Below are 25117 nucleotides of genomic sequence, written 5' to 3' on the forward strand. Positions count from 1 at the left end.
AAACTGGTTTTAAACTGTGTTTAGGTAAAATAAAGACTGTGTTTATTATTTTTATTTATATGACATATTGTGTGATAGCTGGGCCTAGCAGCTCTCTCAATTGTGGGTTATATTTATACAAGAGCAAACTTAAAAAAACCAAAACTCTGCAGATCCCAAGGAGATAGGGAACTCTCTTGACTATTTTCTGCATGCCATGGATGAAAGAGCTGCTGCATGGTCAGGCTGTTTTCAGAACGTGTGTGTCGTTTATTGAATGTCACACAGCCAGAGTGCGTGTGCTCACAGGAGGCAGAGGATGGCGGGTGTGTAAATTGGCCATGGCGTGTAGAGGTGGTGGCAGAGGCAACCACACGGCCCCCTGGCATCTACACAGGAAGATCAAGTTCGCACATGGTATTGTTGTCTGAGTATGAACTCTTAATAGATTATAAAATAAGGGATTTTCTCATGGTTCCTCAACAATATTTGGTTCATCGGGAACCTTTCCTGAAGGCGCTGGAGAGCTACCAAGGCAGCTGCAACCTGAGAAGCCGTGATCCTGGAGCGCAGGGATGCCCAGAGAAGAGACTCTGATGTTGCTGCCACTTTGTTCCACAAACAATTTGTTGCTTTGAAAGCAATGGCTGAGAGGCTGAGACACAGATTACCCACTTATAATATAAACAGCTATAACTCAGGAACTGCCAGATGGAATAGATGCACAGGGCAAGGTATGGGGAAAGATGAGGAACTTCCATGCTCTCTTCGACTGCACCACTCTCTCCAGATCTCCACGTGTTCACCAACCTGGAAGCTCCACGTATATTTTCCTTGATTCATCTCAGTAATATTTTGTATTTATCTGCATAGAGGTCTTGCATAGCTTTCGTTAAATAAGTTCCTATGTTAGTGCTGCTGTAGTAAATGGAATTATTTAACATTTCAGTTTTTAGTTGTTTTCTGAAATGCAGAAATAGAATTTATTATTGTGTGTAGACATTATAATTTATACCCTTGCTAAATTCAATCATTACTTCCAGCAGATATTTTTCAGGTGACTTAGAATTTTCTACATAGACATCCATGTCATCTCAAAGAAAAGAGAGTTTTACTTATTCCTTTCCAAAATGGATACCTTTTATTTATTTTCTTGCCTGACTGCACTGGCTAGGATCTCCAATTATGATGCTAATACAAGTATAAAGAGCACAAATCCTTGCCTTATTCTTAGTCTTAGAGGGAGAATATTCAATACATCACTATTTAATATAATGTTAGCTGTAGGTGTCTTATAAATACCCTTTACTAAACTGAGGATGTTCCCTTGTATTCCTAGTTTGCTGGAAGTTTGCTATCACAAATGAGTTTTGCCCAATGTTTTTAATGCATTTATTGACATAACTGTATGATATTTCTCCACTAACGGGTTCACATGGTAAACTATACTAATTAATTTTCAAGTATCGAAACAATTTTGCAAATTTGTGGAAAATGTAAATGACCTAGGGTAGCCAAATAATTGTTAAAGGGAAAACCAATTGGAGAACTTACACAACCTGATTTCAAGACTACTACAAAGCTACAGTTATCTTGACAGTGTGTTATTGGCATAAGGATGGAAATTTAGGTTAGTGGAATAGAATAGAATCAAGAAACAGACCTACACATACAGTCAATTTTCTTTTTAATGAAGGTGCAAAGGTAATTCAATGGGGAAAGGACAGTCAATAAATGGTGCTGGATCCAGATAGAAAAATAATGAACATCAACGCCTACACCAAACTATATACAATAATTAATTTGAAATGGATTATAGAGCTAAACATAAAATCTAAAAGTATAAAACTTCTGGAAGAAAACAGAAAAAATCTTCATGACCTTGGGATATGAAAAACTTCTTAGACAGGACACAAAAAGTACTACCCATAAAAGAAAAAAAAAAGGTAAAATGGACTTAACCAAAATTTCAAAGTTCTGCTCTTCAAAAAAATACACTATTAAGAAATAAAAAGGCAAGCCACAGTTTGGGAGAAAATATTCACAATACTTATCCCTGAAAAAATTCTAGCATCCAGGATATATATTAAAAAAAACTCTTATAACTCAATAATAAGCAGATAACAATCTAATTTTTTTAAATAGCAAAAAACTTGAACAGACACTTCATAAAATATGTGAATAACCTATAAGCAAATTGTAATGGATCAACAAAATTTCTGTATGAAAAAAAAATGACCTCAATCCCTTCCTCATACCACACACAAAAGTTAACTCAACACGGATCAGAGTCCTAAATGTAAAAACTAAAATTATAAGACTTCTGAAAGAAAACATAGGAGAAAAACTTTATAACCACTGGAGTAAGCAGAAATTTCTTATACTGAACACAAAAGCACAACCACAAAAAAAAAAGTTGATAAAGTGAACTGCATCACAATGAAACATATCTGCTCTTCAAAAGGCAACCCATAGCACGGCAGAAAATAATTGCAATATAAATATCTAACAAAGGATTTGCATCCAGAATACATAAAGGACTCCAACATCTCAATAATAAACAGACAAATAACCTATTTGAAAAAATGGTTTGGGGCCAGCCCCATGGTGTAGTGGTTAAGTTTGGCACGCTCCACTTTGGCAGCCCAGGTTCATGGGTTTGGATTCCAGGTGTGGACCTACACCACTTGTCAGCCATGCTGTGGCAGAGACCCACATACAAAGTGGAGAAAGACTGGCACAGATGTTAGCTCGGGGAGTGCCGGTGGGATTGAAATGCAGCCTGTAGTACGCTTGAAAAACTGGTATGGGGTAAAATATACAGTTGGATGAGTACACTCCCATGTAGCTTCTACCCAAATCAAGATGCCCTCAAGAATAAAAAAAAGAGGGAGATTGGCAACAGATGTTACTTCAGGGCTAATCTTCCTCAGCAAAACAAAAAAAAAAGCAAAAGTTTGAATAAGCACTTTACGAAAGAAGAAATACAAATGACCTACAAGCACATGAAAAGATGTTTAACATTATTAGTCATGGGGGAAATACCAATTAAAATCACAATGAGATAGCACTTCAAACCCACTAGAACACCTAAAATTAAAATAACTGGTCATACCAAAGTTGGTAAGAATGTAGAATAACTGGAATATTGTGGGGGAATGTAAAAATGGTACAGCCACTTTGGAAAACATTTGGCAGTTTCTTACAAAGCTAAACATATATTTACCATATGACTTGAAAACTGCACATGAAGCAGAAGAATGAAAGCATACATCCACAAATAGACTTGTATGCACATGTTTATAGCAGTTTTATTCATAAAAGCTCCAAACTGGAAACAACCCAAAAATCTATCAACAGATGAATAAATAACCTGTGGTATATTCATACAATAGAATACTGCTTAGCAATAAAAGGAATGATCTCCTGATTATGTAATCAACATGGATGAATCTCAAAAACACTAGTTTGCGTGCAAGAAGCCAGACATTGAATGATTCCATTTATTTGAAGTTCCAGACCTGTTCTGTCCAATATAGTAGCTACTAGCCACATGCGGCTATTTAAGTTTAAGTAAAATATTAATTGAAATTAAGTAGAATTAAAAATTCAGTTCCTAAAGCTGCACTAGCCACATTTCCAGTGCTCGGTAGTCCCATGTGGCTGGTGGCAACTATGCTGGACAGTACAGATGTACAGAACACTTCCATCACCACATAAAGTTCTATAGGACAGTGCTGTTCTAAAACATGCAAAATTAAACTGTGGACACAGAATCAGATCAATGGTTGCTGGGGGCCAGTGGCAGTGGGGTGTGGACGAGTGAAAGACTATAAAATGGCACAAAGGCACTTTCTGAGAACGATGGAAATGTTCCACATCTTGATTTGGGTAGAAGCTACATGGGAGTGTACTCATCCAACTGTATATTTTACCCCATACCAGTTTTTCAAGCATACTACAGGCTGCATTTCAATCCCACCGGCACTCTTAGCCAGTAAACTCTGAGCAGTGAACAAGCTGCTCAACTGTACAATGCTGAAAATTTCAGATGACCGCATAGCACCAGGACAGTAGAATCAATCATTCTGAATTTGGACCCTGCCTCCACTACTTAATAGGTTAGCCTTAGACAACTCATTTAACCTTACTAAGGCTTAGTTTCTACAGCTGTAAAATGGGGGAAAATAGGGGCTGGCCCCGTGGCCGAGTGGTTAAGTTCGCGCGCTCCGCTGCAGGCAGCCCAGTGTTTCGTTGGTTCGAATCCTGGGCGCGGACATGGCACTGCTCATCAGACCACGCTGAGGCAGCGTCCCACATGCCACAACTAGAAGAACCCACAACGAAGAATACACAACTATGTACCGGGGGGCTTTGGGGAGAAAAAGGAAAAAATAAAATCTTTAAAAAAAAAAAAAAAAAAAAAGAAAACTGAGGTTTAGGGAGATTAAGCAGCTTGCCTAGAGTTATTCAGCTAGCCACTGTGGAGGAGATATTCAAATCCAGGCAGCCACCTCCCCATAGCAAGCCTTGTCTGCGCTGGCTAATATTCCTCCTCACGTGTTCTTCCCAGGAGGCTGAAACCAGCAACTCTCACGTTTACACCAGCATCAGAATCACATGCGGGACTTGGTAAAAACACACTCGCTTGGGCACTAGCCTAAAGATTCTGATTCAGGAAGGAGAGGGGAGCTTTGCATTTTAAAAGGCATTTCCCTCACCTCCCCCCAACCAGGTCCTTCTGGTGCCAGTTGTCTTCAGACAACACTGCGAGATAAACACTCACCTTGTGCATTAAACACAAGGAAACTAAACCCATGATGGGGAGAGGCTTTTGTAAAACACCATTCATTTCCTCCTTGCCCATGATCCATCAGGGCTTTAAAAACAGTGGCCAGGAGTCATTACTGAATGGGCACAGAGTGTCAGGTTGGGATGATGAAAAAGTTCTGGAGATGGATGGTGGTGATGGCTGCACAACAGTGTGAAAGTACTTAATGCCCCTAACCTATACACTCAAAAAGGGTTAATTTTATCTTATGCATATTTTACCTCAATAAAAAAAAAATGTGGCAGGATGCTAACCTCTGAGTTGCCTTGTGGAAGGTACTCTGACACCCTCCTGCTGACCTGGAAAGAGGTGAGGTTTGGTCCCAAGGGATCCCTTGAAAAAGGGACCACTAGAGACAAAAGGTGAAGAAAGTTGGCCCTCAGGAGGCCCCTCTTCAGCTCTGGGCTGGCTGTGCACACTCAAAGTCGAGACAGCGGGGCCCGCGCTCGGTGAGAGTCCCAGCACACGGAAGCACACCTATCCCCTGCCTGTCCTCTGCTTTCCCTGCCATACTCAAGGGTGTCCATGGACATGATAAAGAGGGAAGCACAGAGCTCAAGGGATGCCGGGAAAGCGCCTGCTTAAGGGCTCCAGTGCCAGCTCCACCCTCGGACTTTCAGCAAGTCACCCCACTTCCCTCAGGCCCAACCGACCTGTTCCTTCTCACCTTTCAGACTTCAGCTCAAATGTCATCCCCTTAGAAAGGCTTTACGTGCTCTAAAGCAGCCCCTCTTCTCTCCCACTCATGGCCTTTTGTAATACTACCCTGCCTGATTGTCTTCTGAGGATTTACCACCACTGTAAATTATATTTATTATTTATTTGTACACTAGGCACTTGTTGGCATCCCCTGACGAGAACGAGAACTTCCTGAGAGCTGGGAAGGTGCTGATTCTGCTTACTGCCATATTCCCAAGGCCTTACCAGAGACACAGTAGGAACTCAATCGATATTTGTAGGACAAATAAATGAATCATCCTCATTTGTGTCACTGCGTATAATCAGTTCCTTCTACCTCCCAAGGTGATTTGTAAGAAAGGTCAGATGAGATGGGGTGTGCCAAGGTGCTTTGTAAAAGGATAAGACTCCACACATAGGTGGAGTTAGCATGTGTGGGAGGAAGGGCAGGTCGTGAGGCCCTGAGCACCTCAAGGGGCCTCCTCCGTGACTGTGGCACAGTGGTGGTGCCCCTCCTCTGCTCTCCACTCCTCCTTGGCAGAGACTTGTCTGGAATCTAAAAATGATGATGCTCCACCCTGCAGACCATCCAAACAGAATGCAACCAAATTATTTATTATAAGGTGAGGCTGCTCAGTGAGTTTTCTCACCAACGGGGCTCAAATAACAAGATGCTACTGGGGCAGTCAGGGACCTGCCAGGAGGGCAACCCTAGAAGAACCCAAGATGCTCCTTGCCCCAGGTCAGTCAGGTTCAACGAACATGAACTGAGTGCCCAGTATGTTCTAGGTCCTGGGCTCTGCCCCAGGGACAGAGAGGTGACTGAGACTGTCACAGTGGAGTGGGGGACATAGACACTAAAGCGAAAACTCAGTCAGCGAGGTAAATCCGGCCGGGGGGAGTCAGGGAAGGCTTTCTAGAGTGATTGACACCTAAACTGAATTAAAAAGACAGAGGAAAGAGGGTGGGAAGGGTGAGGAGCCCAAGGTAAGGCCCAGAATGGAAAGACCAGATACTGTATTAGGGGGCTCCGAGCAGTGAAAGCATCAGGTATTTATTGCTGAAGTGTCCAGGGTGCCGGGGACAGGTGGGGGACAAAGAGGGAAAAGGGGCTGGGAGATGTACCCAGAGAAGTAGGGAGTGACCACTCTCCCGCAGGCTGCAGATCAGAGTCATGTTTCAGACACACGCCCCGTGGAGGCCGTGTGAAGAGCCCACTCATTGGTCGAGTAGCCCAGAGGGCCAGTCTGGCTTGGCTGGGAGTAGATACCAGTGAAACGAAAAAGATGATCCAGACTTCACTGTGCTGCAAGCAGGGAAGACCAGGAAGGACTTGAGTTGGGAAAGGCTAGGGGCAAGTTGAGAGATACCACAGGAAGAAATTCTCCAGCCAGACTTGTTGCACACGCTGGAGGACACCAGCTGCCTATGTCGTTGATTCGGGACTGCCTGTGAAACCCTGCTCTGGGCAGTCTCGCTCCGGGATGGTGCAGCTTCTCAACAGCCTGGCAGAGCCACGCAGCAGCTGAGTCAGTGCTCAACAGAGGGAAGAGGAGAAAGAACAGGGTGACTCCCTGCGTTTTAGCCCAAAGTGGAACCTCCTCTGAGCCCTGAGTGAAGGCAGCAGAAATGAAGAAAAGGAAAATTACAGCATTGGTGTTTTGCATAAAATACTTATGCCCCAAATTTGCTCATGAGATATGATATGATTGAGAGCACCAAAGGCAGGAAAACCAGAGAGAGAAAGAGACAGAGAAGAAGAAGGAGAGGGAGAGAGAGGGGATGGTTGGGTGGGATAAAGGAAATATAGAAGAGGGCTCCCCTTCCTCTCCTTTCCCAGCTCTCCTTACACTGGAGCTGTTTTAATCTCATGTGCTCAACAGAAAAGGGAACAATGTATCATTCTCTCAAAGAGGGTTATACTTTCAGGGGCTCCCAAGTGAGAATTTAAAACTTTGTATATTCATTTTGATGATATCTGTAAAAAGAAAAATGTTCTCAAACCCAACCTACCCCTCCCCAAATCAATCATCCGAACTTTGGCTTGGACCTGGGGGTAGAGGTGAAAGCCTCCACCTCATTAGCATACAGTCACCTTTGTCCCCACTACTTCCAGCTCCTCCAGCTTAAGGCACTGAGAGGCTCCCGGCAAGGTTGAACACAGCGGGCGGGCGGCTGAAACTGACAGAGAAATTCCCTGTCACAAGGTCAACAGCATATTAGTGGTTGACCTCTGTGGCGTGATGGGACTAGGGCACTAAGGGGCAATAGAGTCCACCTCAATCACCCATCCGTGTTTCCATGCTGCAAAACCTAGACGAACAGCTCAGCCTCTCCCATCTACTTCTGCATCCCCACAGTGAACAAGGTCTTCTTCCCCTGAGCCACCACAGCATGTGGCAATATTAAGAAGTGGCATATGTTGCCTGGCTTCCTCCTTATGTGCTTCTCATTGCCCCTGATAGCTTACGGCTTACTCTTTACCAACACATCCCAGTGTCTGCTGGGAGTCTCCTACACACTGCAAGCAATAAATGTCTGTAGGATGCACAGACGCAAAAGTTGGAAACAACGTACATTCCATCAATTAGGGAATGATTAAACAAAATATGGTACATTCATAGCCAGGAAGCAGATATTTTTGTTTTTATGACATAGAACTAGATAAACTTACCTGGAAAGAGTTTCAGAACATAGTGTTTCATTTTTAAAAAATAAAAATAAAGAACAAAACATATTACGAGCTCACTTACATAAAACAAAACCACACACACAAAAACAAAAGTACATCTTTAGGTATGTGTGTGTATATAACTATATAAATGCATAGAAAAAAGTTTGTAAGAACATCAACCAAACTAGCAACAGTGCTTTACTTCTGAAAAAGAAAGTAGAATTGGGGGCTGGCCCCGTGGCCGAGTGGTTAAGTTCGCGCGCTCCGCTGCAGGCGGCCCAGTGTTTCGTTGGTTCGAATCCTGGGCGTGGACATGGCACTGCTCATCAGACCACGCTGAGGCAGCGTCCCACATGCCACAACTAGAAGGACCCACAACGAAGAATATACAACTATGTACTGGGGGGCTTTGGGGAGAAAAAGGAAAAAATAAAATCTTAAAAAAAAAAAAAATAAATAAATAAATAAAAAGAAAAAGAAAAAGAAAAAAAAGAAAAGAAAGTAGAATTGGAGAGGGATTAATGGGCGCTTTTACCTTATCTGTAGTGTTCACATTCTTTACAAGCAAGAATGCATTCACATTTTACTGGTGTAATTAAAAATAAACCAAAAATATAATTTTTTAAAATCTGAAATTATTATATGAGATTTTTTTCATCCTGTAGAACTTTGCTTTAATGAGTTAAAGAGCCCGAGGAAGGCAGTAGAACTAATTCCCACTTGGGCAAGGGTTTGTTTATCCTGCTTATCTCAAGTTAGAGCCAACAATGCTAATGATTCTGAATAGCACTGGCCACTCCTTGGCCATCCCATCCCCTCCCACACACGGCTTCAACTATCACCTCTATGTGGATGGTTTCCAAATGCCTCTTTCCAGACATAGCCTCTCCCATGAGCTACAGTCCTGGCTTTCCAACTTCCTGTTGGGTAGGACCAACACTTCCTGTACAAAATCAGACTCCTGACCTCTCTCCTCTCCCTAATTCAATTCTTCCACCTAACTTCCTCCTTGCTGTTCACCGGCTCCTCCTTTTTCCTAGGAACCCAGAAAGGAAACTTCCCAGTCAGCTCTAGCCCTCTTTATCCACACTTCCACCCAGTTAGTTGTCATATTCTAGCGATTTTTCTAAAAAGTTTTTCCTAACTGTTAACTCCCTCCTGTTGCCACTGACACCACCCCAGTTCAGATCCTCTTTGTGCATCACCTGGACTAGTGGAATGGCTTTCTAAATGGTCTCCATGCCTCCGAATGCTTTGATCCACCTGCTAGATTCCTGGCTTTCCTTTTGGTGAAGGCCCAACATTCCAGCCTATTGAGGGCACTCTGAACCTCCATTCCATCACCTACTGTATTAGCTATCCTCCCAACTTTGAGTCATCTGCAAATTTGGGAAACAAGGCTTTATGCCTGCATCCAAGTGTCTGACAAAAACGTTAAACTGGGCTGAGCCAAAGACAAGCCTCTGGACTACAGATCTCTTTCCAAGGGAACCCAGAGCTTATCGCTGGAGGAAAGAAAGTAACTTAAAAAAAAAATCATCAGTGTCAGATGCTTTTCCTATACCACCTCATTTATACACTACAGCAATGCCTGGTACGAGGTATTGTTATCCTAACTTTAGAGGTTTAAAACTGAAGTTGAGAATGGCTAGGAAACTTGTGAAAAGGCCCATAGCTATTAAGTGGTAGAATTTTGATTTGAGCCCATGTCTGTTTATTCCAGAATTCAAGGCTTTTCCATCACGCAGTTGGACCCTTTCATGAATCCTCAACTTCTAAAAGATAAAGCACACACTTCTTAATCCACGTTGATGGCCTTCCACCATCTAGCTGCAAACCCACCTTTGTAACAGTAGAGACTATATCCATGTCAAACACCGTATTAATCTTTCACATGCTTTATTTCATTTAATCCGCTGCAAATCTATGAGGTAGCCACTATATGCTCGTTTTACAGATTCAGAAACTGATGCATAATGAGATTAAAAGTAGTTTAATCTGTACATCAAAATCATCTCAAAATAAATTTTTACAGAATAGCTCAATCAAGGTTACCCGGCTGGTAAACAGCAAAGCTGGATTTCAAACTGGGTTCTGCGAGACTAGAGAGATATTTAGGGGGCAGGATGGACAGGAAGTTCAATTCATACAGTCAATCAACATGTATTTATTAAGCACCTTTGTCACAGCCTCAATGTTGTGCTGGGCTAGAGATAAGAGAAGTGAACACTGAGAAGGGTCCCTGCCCCTGGCTTCAGGGAGCATGTGCTTTATTGGGAAAGACAGATGCTAAAATGGAAGGTAGCAGAGTGCATTGAGTACTGGGAAGGAAAAGCTCCCAGTGCTAAGAGAGCATGGATTCAGAGGGGATGGCCTCAGAGAGTTGAGGCTTCTGGTCTCGGTACGTGGGTGGATAAAGGTTGTACTCACTGCGATGGGGAACATGAGAGAAACAGGTTTGGGAAAAGACTGAGTTCAATTTGAGACAGGAGTTACAGGGACATGTCACACAGGCAGCTGGATATGTAGGTCTGGAGCTCAGGAGTGAGGAGTGGGCCACAGAACTATCTGGAACAATTGATGAAAAGGTGAAACTCAACTCACAGAAGTGAATTTACTCTAAGGAACTCCAACATACATGTGGGGTGAACAAGCAAACAGAACACCTCAAAGGAGACCCTGCCCACTTGGCCAATTGATGCTCTCCTGTGGACAAGCTTTCTAAGGACTGCCTCACCTCTTCCCAAGGAGGAATACCTTTCCATCCTTTCCATTAAGCCACAACCTGCCTTTCAAGCCCTGGCTGTGCACCAGAAAACTCCAGCCAGAGCTCCCTCTCCTGGATTCAAGCCATTTAACAGCTGGCCCGGGACTCAGGCATTTCTTGGTAAGGACATTGAAAATTTCAGGTATTTGTGCCCTGTCTCCCTAACTGGACTGAAAGATCTTTGATGGCAAATCCTGGATATAAAAATAGGAACGCAGTCAGCATCCTTTTACAGAACCAACCAATAGTACTCAATTTCAAAAAGTGTAATAAAGCAAGAAATCAACAGCAGACCATTTATGTGAACTAGTTACTCCAGATGAAGCTGAGTGCCTTCCTCAGCACAACAGCAACCAATGTCCTGGGCACTCTCCCAAGTTTTCCCCTGAGCCTCTGCCCCGAAGAAAGCCGGTCACAAGGTGAGCATTCGCTGCCCCTCCCTGTGCATTCTAGTCTATTCCTTGGAACGTGCCGCCTCCTTCAGTGCCAGCAGCTCTTGCTTCCAGAATTCTTCAAGTTGAAAAGAAATTTCTTCAGAAAGGAAGAAACAAGGATGAAAATGTTTTACTTGAGAAAACACCAAGTAGTAGCAATAGAAGCCTCTTTCCCATGAGTCAGGTCACAGAGTTTTAATCGAGCCCCTTTAATAAGATATTGTCAAACTTTACAACTTATAAATGATTCCTCATTCATGATGTTTTATAATTACCCTTTCATAAATTAAAAAAAAAGTCTGCAATATTGAGAAAGGGAGAGAGTTAGTAACATCTTGTTTCACAATTACAGAAATTGGCAGGTTCTCACCTGCATTCTTACCTGGGTCAGGTAAGCTCAGGTGGGCAGTAGCCATGGGGACCTTGCTCACCAGCATGCCCCCTCAGTCAGCACAGTGCCTGACACATAGGAGTGACTCAAAGTGACTGCTGACTGAAGGAGTGTTAAAGGGATGAGAAAACAAGACTGGGAAAAAACAAAATTGTAGAAAAACGCGAGGAGACAGGGACTAAGGGGCAACATGGAAACAGCAAGAGTGTGAAGCAGGCTAAGGTGAAGACACAACCAACTACCTGCTTCCTTCTGAGGCTCAGATTCTCCTCAATTTCTCCCAAAGACACCCGCACAGCAGCTAAATCTTTGAGTCAGTTTCTCAGTTCTACCAGCTGTCAAAGGCACACAAAATATTCGCCATTTAATATTTTTAAGTTTTGTAACTGCTTTCTCTTCTCTCTTCCGTTCTATATACCTTAGGAACACTTTTCTTTTAACTCTTCGCCTAAACTTCAGACTTGGCATTGAGTTCGACTACCAGTAGATTCTAAGGCAAAGATGTGGCCCAAGCTTGTCTTTCAGGTTTGCTGCTCTGCTAGTTAACATCCCACCACTCCAGCCAAGGAGGTCCACATTCGGCCTCTGGAATCCTCAAGGGGGATGCCTAACCTAATAGCAGAGTTCTAATTCGGCCTGTCTTATGAGGAGAGCAAAGAAATGAGAGTGTCCTACTTTAAAAAAAAAGGTGGACAATGTATTTCCATCTCATAGGAAGAGCCCCAATTAACGCATCTGTGGTGTGCACTTCATGCTCCTTACTCTCTCCCACATAAACTGTCTCCAGCTCCTCACCACATCTGAAGCTGCCCCTGTCACCCTCAGGAAAGTACAGGGGGTCTCCTGGAATTCGGTCTATGTACACTCAGGAGGAGCAAGCTAATTTTAACACCAGCCTTTGATGACCACGGCTAAAATAAAGCTAATGAAAAAAATCCCAAAGTAAAATCTAAACGGGTTCTAGATTAACCTTTATTTTAGAGACATAATTCATTAACACGATGATAATAAACTGCCACAACAAGAATGTAAACATGGTTTAAGGATAGGAAATTTGTTAGTATAATATAACATATCAGTAGGTCAAATGCGGAAAAGCATACAATCATCTCAAAGATTACCTTTTTGGCATTTGATAAAATTCAACTCCTCATTTTTTAAAAAAATTAATGAATATAAAACTACTTCCTCAAAGTGATTTAAACTATTTAAACCAAAAGCCAACAGCATACTTGTGAATATGAGAAGCCTTTCCATTAAAATCAGGAATAAAATAAAGAGGTTTATTATCCTCACTCTTAGTTATTTATATTCTGCAAGTTCTGATTTAAGAGAGAAACAATCATTATTTGTGGATATACAATTCTCTACCTAGAAAGCCAGGAGAATCAAGTAAAAAATTAAGTTGATTAAAAAAAAAACATAAAACTTTTTTTAAAAATAAGAAAAATATTAATGTGAAGACTACTACAAAACTTAACTGAGAGCTACAAAAGCATTTGAATAAATTAAGAAACATAGCAGTATGGAATGACTAAATACTGTAAACATATTAATTCTTCCTGAATTAATGTATAGGTTTATTATAATCCCACTCAGAATCTCAATTAATTTTGGAGGTTTTGTCAAAAAGTCTCAAAATTTAATTTGCAAGAATAAGCAAGAAAAAAATAAGGAAAATTTGAATAACTATAATGAAAGAAAACTTGCTCCATGTGATATTAATATATATCATAAGCCTAACATAACTGAAACAGTGTGGTATTCATTCAAGAATTTACACATAGAGGGGCCGGCCCAGTGGCATAGCGGTTAAGTGCACATGTTCCACTTCGGCGGCCCAGGGTTCGCCAGTTCAGATCCCAGGTGCGGACATGGCACCGCAGGGCAAAAGCCATGCTGTGGTAGGTGACCCACGTATAAAGTAGAGGAAGATGGGCACAGATGTTAGCTCAGGGCCAGTCTTCCTCAGCAAAAAGAGGAGGATTGGCAGTAGTTAGCTCAGGGCTAATCTTCCTCAAAAAAACAAAAAGAATTTACACATAGATATCTTAGGCCTAAAACTGACTTTAGGATACACAAAACACGATTAGTAATTTTCTAGGATTATCCAATAAATATATTGTTTAAGGAAATTATATAAGGAATATAAAAATATATATATGAAAATAAATATATTATTAAGAAAAATTAATTATTTAGAAAACAGGTTAGGTCTTCAACTCATAATACATACAAAAAACTGATTCCAAATAAAAAGGTGAATGCAACTAAAAGCCTAAAATGCTAAAAAGTATGGTTAATCACAGAAAGTAGACAAATACTACAAATTTAAAGGCCATGGAAATTAGGGAGGACACAGACCTACATGGCCATACAGAAATTAAAATTTTCTGTACATGAAAAAACATGATAAACATTTCAAAAAATGATATCATTAATATTTATATATAGTACCCCATCGTAGGGATAAACACAATATGCTTAATTATTATTAACAAATTTAGGTGAAAAAGCAAATTGTAAAACATGAGGGGGCTGGCCCCCTGCATGGCCTAGTGGTTAAGTTCAGCACGCTCTGTTTCAACGGCCCAGGTCTGGTTCCCCAGTGCAGATCTACACCACTAGTCAGTGACCGTGCTGTGGCAGCAACCCACATACAGAAAAAAGATTGGCACAAACGTTAGCTCAGGGCGAATCTTCCTCAGCAAAAAACAAACAAACAAACAAAAACAGGAAAGGGTGTTCTCAATTTGGGAAAAAACAAACAAACAAAAAACTCTAGAAAGCCATGCACCAAATGTTAGTAATTACTCTAGATGGTAGAACTGCAGGTGATTTGGGGCTTTTTCTTTATTGTGCTTTTCTCTATTTCCTAAATTATTCAAAATTAACTTGTATTATTTTTTAATCAGAAAAAATTGCTAGTTGAAAAAAATAGCATCAAATGACAAAGACAGGAAAATCCTGCAAAAAATATGATAAAGGGATATTCTATTCTTTTTTTTTTAAAGATTTTTTTAATTTTTTTTCGTTTTTCTTCCCAAAGCCCCCTGGTACATAGTTGTATATTCTCCGTTGTGGGTCCTTCTAGTTGTGGCATGTGGGACGCTGCTTCAGTGTGGTCTGATGAGCAGTGCCATGTCCGCGCCCAGGATTCGAACCAACGAAACACTGGGCCGCCGGCAGCGGAGCACGAGAACTTAACCACTCGGCCACGCGGCCAGCCCCAGGGATATTCTGTTCTTAATTATCACAATTTTATAAGCCAATATGACCTCAATAAGTTAAAAAAAAGTCATCTCAAGTAAAAAACACACACACATGGGCAAAGAACACCATTAAATAATTAACCAAGAGATGGTGAGCACAATGCAGTCTACAGAGAAACTGATATTTAATAATGTACATCTGAAATTACACAATGTTATAAACCAATATGACCTCAATAAAATAATCGAAAAAAAATTAACCAAGAGCAAGCACATTGATGATAAATATAAAGAAGTGTTTTCCTTTCTAGTAAACAAACAAATGCATATTCAAACTATGAAATACCAAGTTTTGTTTATCAAACTAGCAAAAATGAAGAATAAAAAATGAGAGATACCACAAAACTAGTATCTCTCGCTGTCAGCCCTGGAAAGACCACTCCAGGACATTATTCATAGAGTGCAAACTGGTTCAATCTTTTTGGAGAGCATTTGGCAGTACGTATAAGGAGCCTTTAAAAAAAGTTCTACACTTTGACCCAGTAATTCCGCTTCTGGGACTCTGTGCTGAAGAAAGAATTAGAGATCTGGACAACGGAGAATTATTTAAATAGAAAACCATCAAGGATCGGCAACTAAAGGTCCAACAACAGGGGAAATGGGTCAGCCCTCCACAGGACCACACGATAGAGTAAGACACAGCCCCTGAAATCAAGGTTTGGAAACACCTAATGGCGTGGGAACATCCTAATGATGGAAGTTAAGCAAAGAAACCAGGATCCAAAATTGTGTGTTGTATATCTACAGTATGATCTTAATTTTATTTGAAGCAAATGAAAGTCCCAGTTCTGCCACTCCCGAGCGAGGCGGCTTTGGTCAAATCCTTGAGTCTCTTGGGAGACCAATTCCTTCAACTCTAAAAGCCAAAGGTGAACACTTGGATCCTCTCCTTTCTAGCCCTCAATTTTCACTATTGGATGACATAGCATTAATAAAAAAGTAATAAACCAATCATAAACAGATGCATAATGTCTGCATTAATAATTAATTTTAATTATTTTGGATTAAAGAGTCTTTTTTTAAAAAACGAATATCTCCTAAATAGATGACATACTTTAGACCTGGGCGCTTAGATAGTGCTAATTCATTAGAAATCTGCAGCATGCCTAGAAGCCAGCTCACTCCCTTATCCTCTGTAACTAATCTGATCTGGGCTTGCCTGCCTGGGTCGGGAACGCACTTCACCTGTTGTCAGCCGTCCCCTGACTTGGCACTGGGGAGGCCTGGCCCCTTCTCAGTCAGCACAGGGCAGTCAACAACCTAGATCCAGGAGATGTCACAGAAGAACCCACAAGGCTGTCTGACTGCTACGTTGCACCGATGGCACGGGAAAGTCACTTTTTGTAGCTCTCTTTGTAAATTTATATAGCCTCTAAGCATAGCTCAAGAGGTTCTTGCTTAGATTGTAAGAATAATTGAGCATATTCCTTTTACAACTGCCTTGAGCCTTCCAATCCCTCCCATTGTGAATTTTCAAACCACGCCTGGAGGCATGAGGACGGACAAACCTCAAGCACAGGAAACCAGGCTGAGCTACAGACTAATTAGCCCGCTGAGTAGCAGAGAAGTGGATCTGAATTTGCTCAGACTCCAGCAGTCAACAAAACGGCAGCCTGAGTGAGCCTCACGCTCTGTCCTTGTCATCCAAATTCATTCTGCCTTTTGGGGGAAAAAAGGAGTACAATTTCACGCCAAAAAGTATTTAACTTCTGTGAATTTTATCCACGGCTCTGAGATTGACAAACCAGACTCTAGAGAGTTCTTCAGTTCTTTCATGTGAACTTTTCAAGGTGAAAATATGCTCATCAATGAAATCTGAGTTCCTGTTATTAATAATAACAAAGGAATTGAAACTTTCTTTAGAAATGACAGCCAGTTGAACCAACTCCAGTGATATCCAAATTAAACTGTGTTACATGATATTTTAATCCCAGATGTGTATAGTATGCACTTAGTCACATGTGTTTTTCCCAATGATTTTTTTCCATTCCCTGGATTTTCCATATTCAGTGATATTATATAGTTTAAACCTAAAATGAAGTCATCAAAACAGAGTCTCTCCTTGCTTCTCTCTCTTCCTTAATTCTGAATTATAGTGGCCTTACTGTTTTATTCTTATAACGTAGCTGTTCATACATAGCAATAAAAATACATACATGCTCGCTGCATTTTGTTATCGCTCTGGACTTGTATGTACATGCAATCAGCCCCATGAAGGAGAGCTTCTAGGATTTTTATACATGGAGCACAATTCTCTGGGGCCACCACATAGCAGATCACTCCACAGAGCCAGCAGCAATGCCACCACTAAGTAGATAATGGCACTGGCCAGCAGTGTTTGACCAATAACCTTGTCAAGCTTAGCCACAGGTTATATTGTGTATATATTTATATTATTAAAAATATGTATATAAATATCCCACATTTTTATATTTCCTTAAGCCCTAAGGGTAGAGGGGAAAGGATTCAAGAGTATTAAGTCTGTATTACAGACCAAATGTCAGCAGGGAGAAGACGGGAGTTTCCCTCTGCCCCTCCCATCCCAGCCCCGACAGCTGGTGCACAGAAGAGGAAAGGAGAAATGTCCTGCAGGTCCTGAAAGCAGAAGGGACCCTGCTTCCTGACAGAGACAGTGAGACCTCAGGGAGGCACAGCTGCTGCACCCATGAGAATCGGCCCAATGTCACTGCATCTTAAGTCACCTGTGGTCAGGAACCACAAGCATTTCAGCAGCAACTAGCCAGAGAGAGAGGGCCAATGCAAGTAAGACCCCTAGCCACAGCACCACTGGCGGGCAGAGCCCCCTGCAGAGACGAGGTTAGATTTTTCTGCCATTCCATTGGGAAACTCACTAATAATAAAAATGATCATAAGAGCTAGTGTTTGTTGAATTCTTATTTTATATCAGGCACTGCCCTGAGTCCCTTACATGAATGCTCTCATTTATCAGGTAGGTCCTGCTAGTACCCCTCCCATTATGTAGATAAGGAAGTTTAGACCTCAGTAGGCCAAGTATTTTGCACAAGGTCATACAGATTGTACATAAGTAGTGGAGCCAGGACGTAAACAAATCGAAGCAACCTGGCTCCAGATCCCAAACCTGTGAAACACAATTAGAGAAAATTTAGAGTTATATTTTTTGCACATCCAAGTCTTTGGGCTAAAGATCATACCTATAGTGCCTTAACTTTGGGTTTAGTTCTTCTCAAACTCCTCTCTCTGTCTCTCGAGCAATAGAACATCCTTTCATGCCAAATCTCAGGCAGAAGCCCAACAGACCATATGAACAAGAGCAGGGCTGCATGGCAGAAGCAGGGGGAATGGCTGAGGTCTTCATCTCCTGCCATCCTCTCACCTGGCAGAGGCTCCAAACACTCCTGGAACACAGCTTGAAAACAACCGGTCCAAACCAATATCACTCTGAATTATGTGCTGGCGAAATCAAAGAGGCACAGCTAGAAAACCAACAACAGCCAGCTCAACCAAAGGAAAATGGTAAAAATGCCCCCCCACCAGCTGAGGTACCTCACACACCAGGCCCTGACTCTAACCATCTCAAGTTTGAGCATTTGAGGGGCCAGAAGGAGGTGGAATTCAGGGCTGGAGCAGAGAGGCAGGAATGAGGCAAGCCCAATAAACAGGCAGAGGTGGGAAGCAGAGCCAACAGGACGCCAGGGCCAGCGGTCTGTGGTGAGCGAGCGAGGCTGCTGTAGGAACAGAGGTGGGAGCGGGAGAGGGAGGCCAGCAAAGGAACTGCTCCCAGAGCCAGCGTCCTCCGGCTTCAAGCTGTCCACACACATTATGTGAGACAGCAATAGCAAAAACTTACCAGGCACTTCAATACCAGTTGTTGTTCTTTTTTTTTGGCGGGGGACACTACATCGGCCTGTCTCTTGCTGATTCAAATACCGCCTTTTCCTTCCATACAGTAACATACCACTCAGTGGCTGATACTGTCAGACTTAGCAGACAGAAACGCCTGCTTTGGGGAGCAGAGTGGGAAATAGTTAAGAGTGCCAGACTGCTTGGGTTCACATCCCAGCTCTACCCAATACTTGCTGTGTAACCTTGGGTAAGTGACTCAACCTCTCAGTGCCTCAGATTTCTCTTCTGTGATATGCAAATAAAAATATCTACCCAGGAAGGTTGCTGTGAGGATGACAGGTTAATACATATAAAGTATTTAGAACAGTACCTAGCAAAGTTCACACTAAACGCTGGCTATTATTCTCTTATTTCGACAGCTTTCACTCCTCTCCTGACTTCCACATCATATTAGTTTCCTATTGCTGCTATGACAAATTATCACAAACTTAGTGGCTTAAACAGCATAAATTTGTTATCTTACAGTTCTGGAGTTCCGAAGTCTAAAATGGGTTGGCAGGGCCGCATTCCTTGTGGAGGCCCTAGGGAAGAATCCATTTTCTTGCCTCTTCCAGCCTGTAAAGGCAGCCTGCATTCCTTGGCTGGTGTTCCCCTCCTCACATTACCCCGTCCTCCGACTAGGGACTCAGATCCTCTTGCCTCCCTCTCATAAGGACCCTTTTGATTAGACTGAGCCCACACAGATAATCCAGGACAACCTTATCTTAAAATCTTTAATTATATCTGCAAATCCACATTTTGTCATGTAGAGTAATACATTGACAGGTTCCAGGAATCAAGATCTGGACACCTCTGGGAGGCCACTGCCATTATAGTCATGCATTACTTAAGGAGGTATAAGGGATGCTTTCTGAGAAATGCATTGTCACGCAATTTCATCATTGTGCAAACATCATAGCGCGTACTTACACAAACCTAAATGGTATAGCCTATTACACACCTAGGCTACATGGTACCAATCTTACAGGACCACCGTTGTGTAGGCACAGGGTTATTGACTGAAATGTCGCTATGTGGTGCATGACTGTATTCAGCCTACCACACATGCCTCTCCAAAGTCTAAAATTTCAGACTAGAAAGACTTAGGTAAGCCTAGAGGGAAAAAACCACACTAACAGTAGCTAGCTTTTTGAGCACTGACTATGTGTCTGGCACTATGCAAAATGCTTTAGGTGAATTATACTTAGGCCTCATAGCAACCCTATAAAATTACCATCTTACAGAAAGGCTAATTGCTTGTCTAAGGTTGTACAGGTAGTAGGGAAAGCCTATGTAAACCCAGGTAAGTTTGATTCCAGAGCCCTTGTGTTTCACCAATAGAGTGCCTTGTCCCTACACTTTAAGCCATTATAACTGGAGCCACCACAGTTATTAGGGGTCTCAAAGACTGTGCCACAAGAGGTACGCATGCTCCCTGGATACAGAGAGATGGGGGTTGTGCAGAGCCCTTAGTAAAAGATCTGCACAGATGATGGAGCATCCAGAACATTTTCTCATACTTAAAGGAGAAACCTTGTGGTTACTCAAGAATTTCTTCAAATGCAGGTTTGAACCAAAAAGCCAAGAAGAGACCACTTAGGCTTGCCACTACTTGAAGAGGGAAAGGGAAAAGTCTGTCTTGACCCCAGACCCCTCCTGCAGTTCCAGGTGCCTTCCCAGAAGAAAAGAGGAACTCACAGTCTCCCCTGGAGGGACTTTCAACTGAGTCAGATTGATCCAGACCCTCTGAAACCATACCAGGAAGCCTCAGAATCTGGCAGGCCACCAGAATGGCCCTACCCACAGTTCAATAGTTGGTATACACCAGGACTAAACCACTCCCTGCCTTCTACCTCACAGCAGTTCTAAGTGTATAAGCCCCCATGTGCTACAGGTTTCAACGAAGGGCCCACGATGAATGACCTCTTTCCCTACCAGTTCTTACTGAGCAAATGGCTCAAAACCAAGTGCGACAGGCACAAGGTTGGGAAAGGGGCAGGCTAAACAATTGTGAAGCATGCCTATCACGGTGGTTTAACTAGGGATAGCATCTCAAAATCTCAACTGCTAAACCAGTTAGCCACAGCCCTACCTGAAACTTTCTAATGAACTGAGTTAAAGCTCTTTGGTTTCACCCACCCAGCCAAAAAAGGTCAGTCATTTGGGTGATGAGCCCAGAGGCCGATGGAGGATAGCACAGTGGTCAAGGGAATGGACTCTGGAGCTGGTTTGCTCTGACTGAATCTTGACTCTGGCACCTTCCTACTGTGACTTTATGCAAGTTACCTAACCTTTCAGTTCCTCAGTTTTCCCATCTTCAAAACTGGCATCATAATGGAGCTCCATACTTCTTTATCCAAACTCTGAGGAGCTAAGTGTGATCCAAAAGTTTTTTGCCTTTTGTAACAGGAAGACAGCACATACGCCACCTATTACATAACACTGTCAGTGGGGTCTGCAGCAAACAAACATGTCCATTATTTCTGAAGTAAAAATGTATGAATAGTTCTCAACAGGTGAGAAAAATAAAGATTATAACAACCTCAAGTCATTCAGACTAAGTTTTGTAGCCAAACTTATGAAAACCACAGCTTTCAGAACATTTTTGATTTTGGAATTGCAGCTAAGGGATAACAGATCTCTCGCACTTCCTGCTTAATGTTGTTCTAAGGATTAAATGAGTTAATAGATGTAAGTGCTTAGAACACTCCTGGCATGTGGTAGAGTAAGCACTATACAAGTGTTACCAACAATAGTCACTACTATTATTTTCATCTATTAATCTATTTTTAGACTTTCCAGGAGACTATAAACAGTAAATTTTTAATTTATGAATAAATTTGGTTTGGAAATCAGTACCTTGGAGATTAGCAGGCATTAATCCTTTAGAACAATACTCCAGGACAGGACTTTCTGAGATGATGGAAATGTTCTATATCTTCATTGTCTAGTATGGCAGCAACTAGCCACATGTAGCTATTGAGCGCTTGAAATGCGGTTAATTTCATTTAATACTAATTTAAATTTAAATGCAAGCAGCCATATGTGGCTTGTGGCTACCATACTGGACAGCACAGCTCTAGAGGGCTGAGTTCCCAATTTGGCTCATGAAAACCTGTTTAAGGCATAGCACAGACAAATTACAGCATTAATAAAAACAAGGCTGAGTTCGGTACCCTGGGAGCAGAGAGGACCACAGGATGCTGGAGTTTTCTCTTCCTTTCTAGGCCCTGTGGTTGGCCCACAGCAAAGTGTATCTTTGGTATCTTCTTCTTTCTCTACTCCCCACTCCCTCATCCCCAACCTTCCTCTTGGGGGCCCCATGTAACTGGGCCACAAGCTTTCCTAAGCCCCCATCAATACCTTCCAGACCTCCAGAAGCACCATCCTCCCCAGTCACCTTCCTTTCCTCTCCCCAAACAAATGCCTACTTGCTCAATGCCAAAGATCTCAATAAAACATCAGGAGGAAAGCAACCTGATCAAACAGATTCACACTCTAAGCTGTTACTGTTTTTTCTGGCTTCTTCCCTGCCTCTCCTTCTGAACTCAGAAGCTCTAAATTGTTGTGTTCCCATGCACCGACCCTCCTCCCCAGCAGAGGTAGCCCAGGCAGAGAGAAGGAGCCCAGACTGAAGCAGTTGTTGTCTTCTATGGGCGGCTTGCCAGCCAGGTGTGTAGAAGGCAGGGCCTGCCAACACACACACGTGCAGCGCAGCCTGGCTCTGTGCAAACACCTCCTCTTGACCAGGCATGGGAAACACTCCCTGCTCTCTGCTTTAGAAGACTGATCCATCACGCACAGTTCTTTTCAATCTTCCTTTATTCATTTAGAAATTTGTAGGTGACAAATTGCACATCAAATGATTTTTTAAAGTATACAACAAAAGCCCAGAGAAGACCGTGACTAGGAATGGTTGCAAATAGAAAAAGAAAACCAGCTACCTTCGCTGGAATCTAGCTTCACCACAACCCACTTGAGCATGGAATTTTTAATGACACAGGTCAACCTTGGAGCACATCCAAGTTGCTAATGTTACTAGAAGGACTGGAAGAACGTCCCTCCAGCTCAATCTCCCCTCTTACTTGGTTCCAAGGCATGGACCAAAGATGATTATTATGCATGGCTCCTTATAAAGAAACTTTCCCCTGTGGGGCTGTAAATGGAGGACAATGTGAATGGTAAATATTACGCTTTTCTCTAAATCCTTTCGGGTATATTACCTCCTCCAAAGTAGAGATGTGTTGAAGAACCAAAGTCGTAACATTTAATAATGGCCTGCAATTATTTCTAGAGGGCCTTCTAGGTGCAAGCACTACGCCAAGAAAGCCACAGTAAATGCCTTCAGTAGGGAAAATGAGACGTCTACAGAAATAACTCTCATGGAAGGCAGGGGCGAAAGGCCGGGAAGGTAAAATGCTGTAGGAATCAGAGCAGGGGAAGGCTGAGTATTTGGGGCCGGGGTATCAGAGAAGGCGTCACAGCAGCAACAAAATTCAGTTTGAAGGATCATAAGGATTTAGAGTGGTAAAAATGAGGAAGGAAGGGCCATCGGGAAGAGGAAAGAATGTTCTAGATGACAGCAACGTCAGGCATTCTTCAGAAAGTATTTGGGAAGACATGGCTGCAAATAGCATCCAAAGATAATTTACCTGCCCTTCTCCCCAAATAACAACTGGGCCCCTGTACAGGCATCTGTGGGGTCACCTGCATCCACCTCCCAAGACAAGCTCTCCAAAATTCTCCCTAATGGGGTCCAGCATTCTTGGCCTGCGCTGTGCGGTTTCAATGGCAGCGGCCGCACCCTATCCCTACCAGGGGTTCCTGCAAGAAATACATGGAAACGCACTAACTTTGCAGGGATCTCAATGACCTCCCAGCAAATTTCACATAATGCAACTAAAATCATGAACCCTGTGCAAATAAAACTTTTCCATGAAGTGAATCCTATTAACATCTATTTAGGGAGCTATTTAAAATAACGCTGATAAATCTTTAAAAAATGAATCTTTCTTACACAGAATAATTGGTTGAGTCAGCTGAACCAAGTGTCTCATGGCTTAAATACCAGGCAGGCGGAGGGAAAACATAAATCTACACTGTGCATTTAACATCAGCCACGAGGGAGGACTTGCAGCTCTAGGTTATTCGTTATGACAGCATTAGAAGACTTTCAGAGGAAAAAAAAAAAGACGCAGCCATCCTTCTAATTACCAGTTAAAGTGGGACCAGGTCCAATATTGTATTTTCTAGGACTTGATGTAGATAAGTCTCTCCAGGAATAATCTCTTGAGCACCTTCCTTGAAATACTGTTGCTAGGTACCGTCACAAAAAGAGCTTCTATTTTTCTTCTTTGTACTGGCCACCTCCACACTGTACACACAAAATGAAGTGGGGACCCGAGGCAAATCTGAATGAGTGAAGGAAGAACTTACAGGGTGTTCTCCAGCCCATGTGATGGCTGGCCTGCATTCCCTCGGGACTCGCCTGCCTCAGCTCTCCCCTGGGTTGGGGGGTGTGGGGACTCTTCTGCCAGGGACGCGGGGATAGGCAGCTGCCCTGGGTGGATCTACTGGATTCAGAGACTTAAAAAAAAAAAAAAAAAGCCCCTCTCTCCCCTTCTCCAAGCCTCAGGAACCGAGCCACACAGAGTCGCCTCCTCACCTTTCCTCTTCTGGCCGGTCGCGCCGGAGTCCCCAAGTGCAGCGTCCCCCTGGGACGCGCCTGTCGCTAGAGGCGTCGGGCGTCCCCGCTACCGTGTGTCAGCTGCAGAGCGGATGCCAGGAGCGCGCAGGAACCAGGCAATTGCCCGGGAGGCAGAGCCCGGGGCGCGCCGCCCGCGAGCCCGCCGGGGTCCGCGGCCGCCCGGGTACCGTGCGCGGCCCGCCGGGCGCCGCTGCCTCGCTCCGCGCCCGCCGAGCTCTGCGCGCTGCCCGGACGGCGGCGCGGGCGGCAGCGGGCCCCCGCCCTGGGCCGGGCTTTCCCAGAACTCGCCCGCCCCGGGTGAGAGGCCGCGAGCGCCGCCGCGGGCCGCCGGGCGGCCGGGGGAGCGGCCTGAAGCGGGCCCGCCCCCGGCCTCGGGCGGCGCGGGGAAGGCGGGCGCGAGGGGCGGACCCGGCCGCCGCCGCCCGCAGCGCGACCCCCGCGGCGCCCCGCCTCGGGCCCCGGGGGCCAGCCTTCGCCCAGGCGCGGGCGGGAGCTGGCGAGAGCAATGCCGGGTCTCTGC

The 25117-nt window shown here is 43.4% G+C and overlaps 1 protein-coding gene across 6 annotated transcripts in view; it reads right to left on the bottom strand.

Annotated features, from left to right (window-relative positions):
* The window catches only part of PLCE1 (phospholipase C epsilon 1), a 294616-nt gene extending 269801 nt beyond the window's left edge, over positions 1-24815 (bottom strand). For all 6 annotated transcript variants that reach the window (XM_070609753.1, XM_070609747.1, XM_070609739.1 and 3 more), the window contains exon 1: positions 24556-24815. The gene's annotated coding sequence lies outside the window, so the exon portion shown is untranslated. The remainder of the gene's footprint in view (positions 1-24555) is intronic.
* Between the last annotated feature and the right edge of the window lie 302 nt (positions 24816-25117).

The sequence above is a fragment of the Equus przewalskii genome, chromosome 1, assembly GCF_037783145.1.
Source record: "Equus przewalskii isolate Varuska chromosome 1, EquPr2, whole genome shotgun sequence".
Taxonomy (NCBI): domain Eukaryota; kingdom Metazoa; phylum Chordata; class Mammalia; order Perissodactyla; family Equidae; genus Equus; species Equus przewalskii.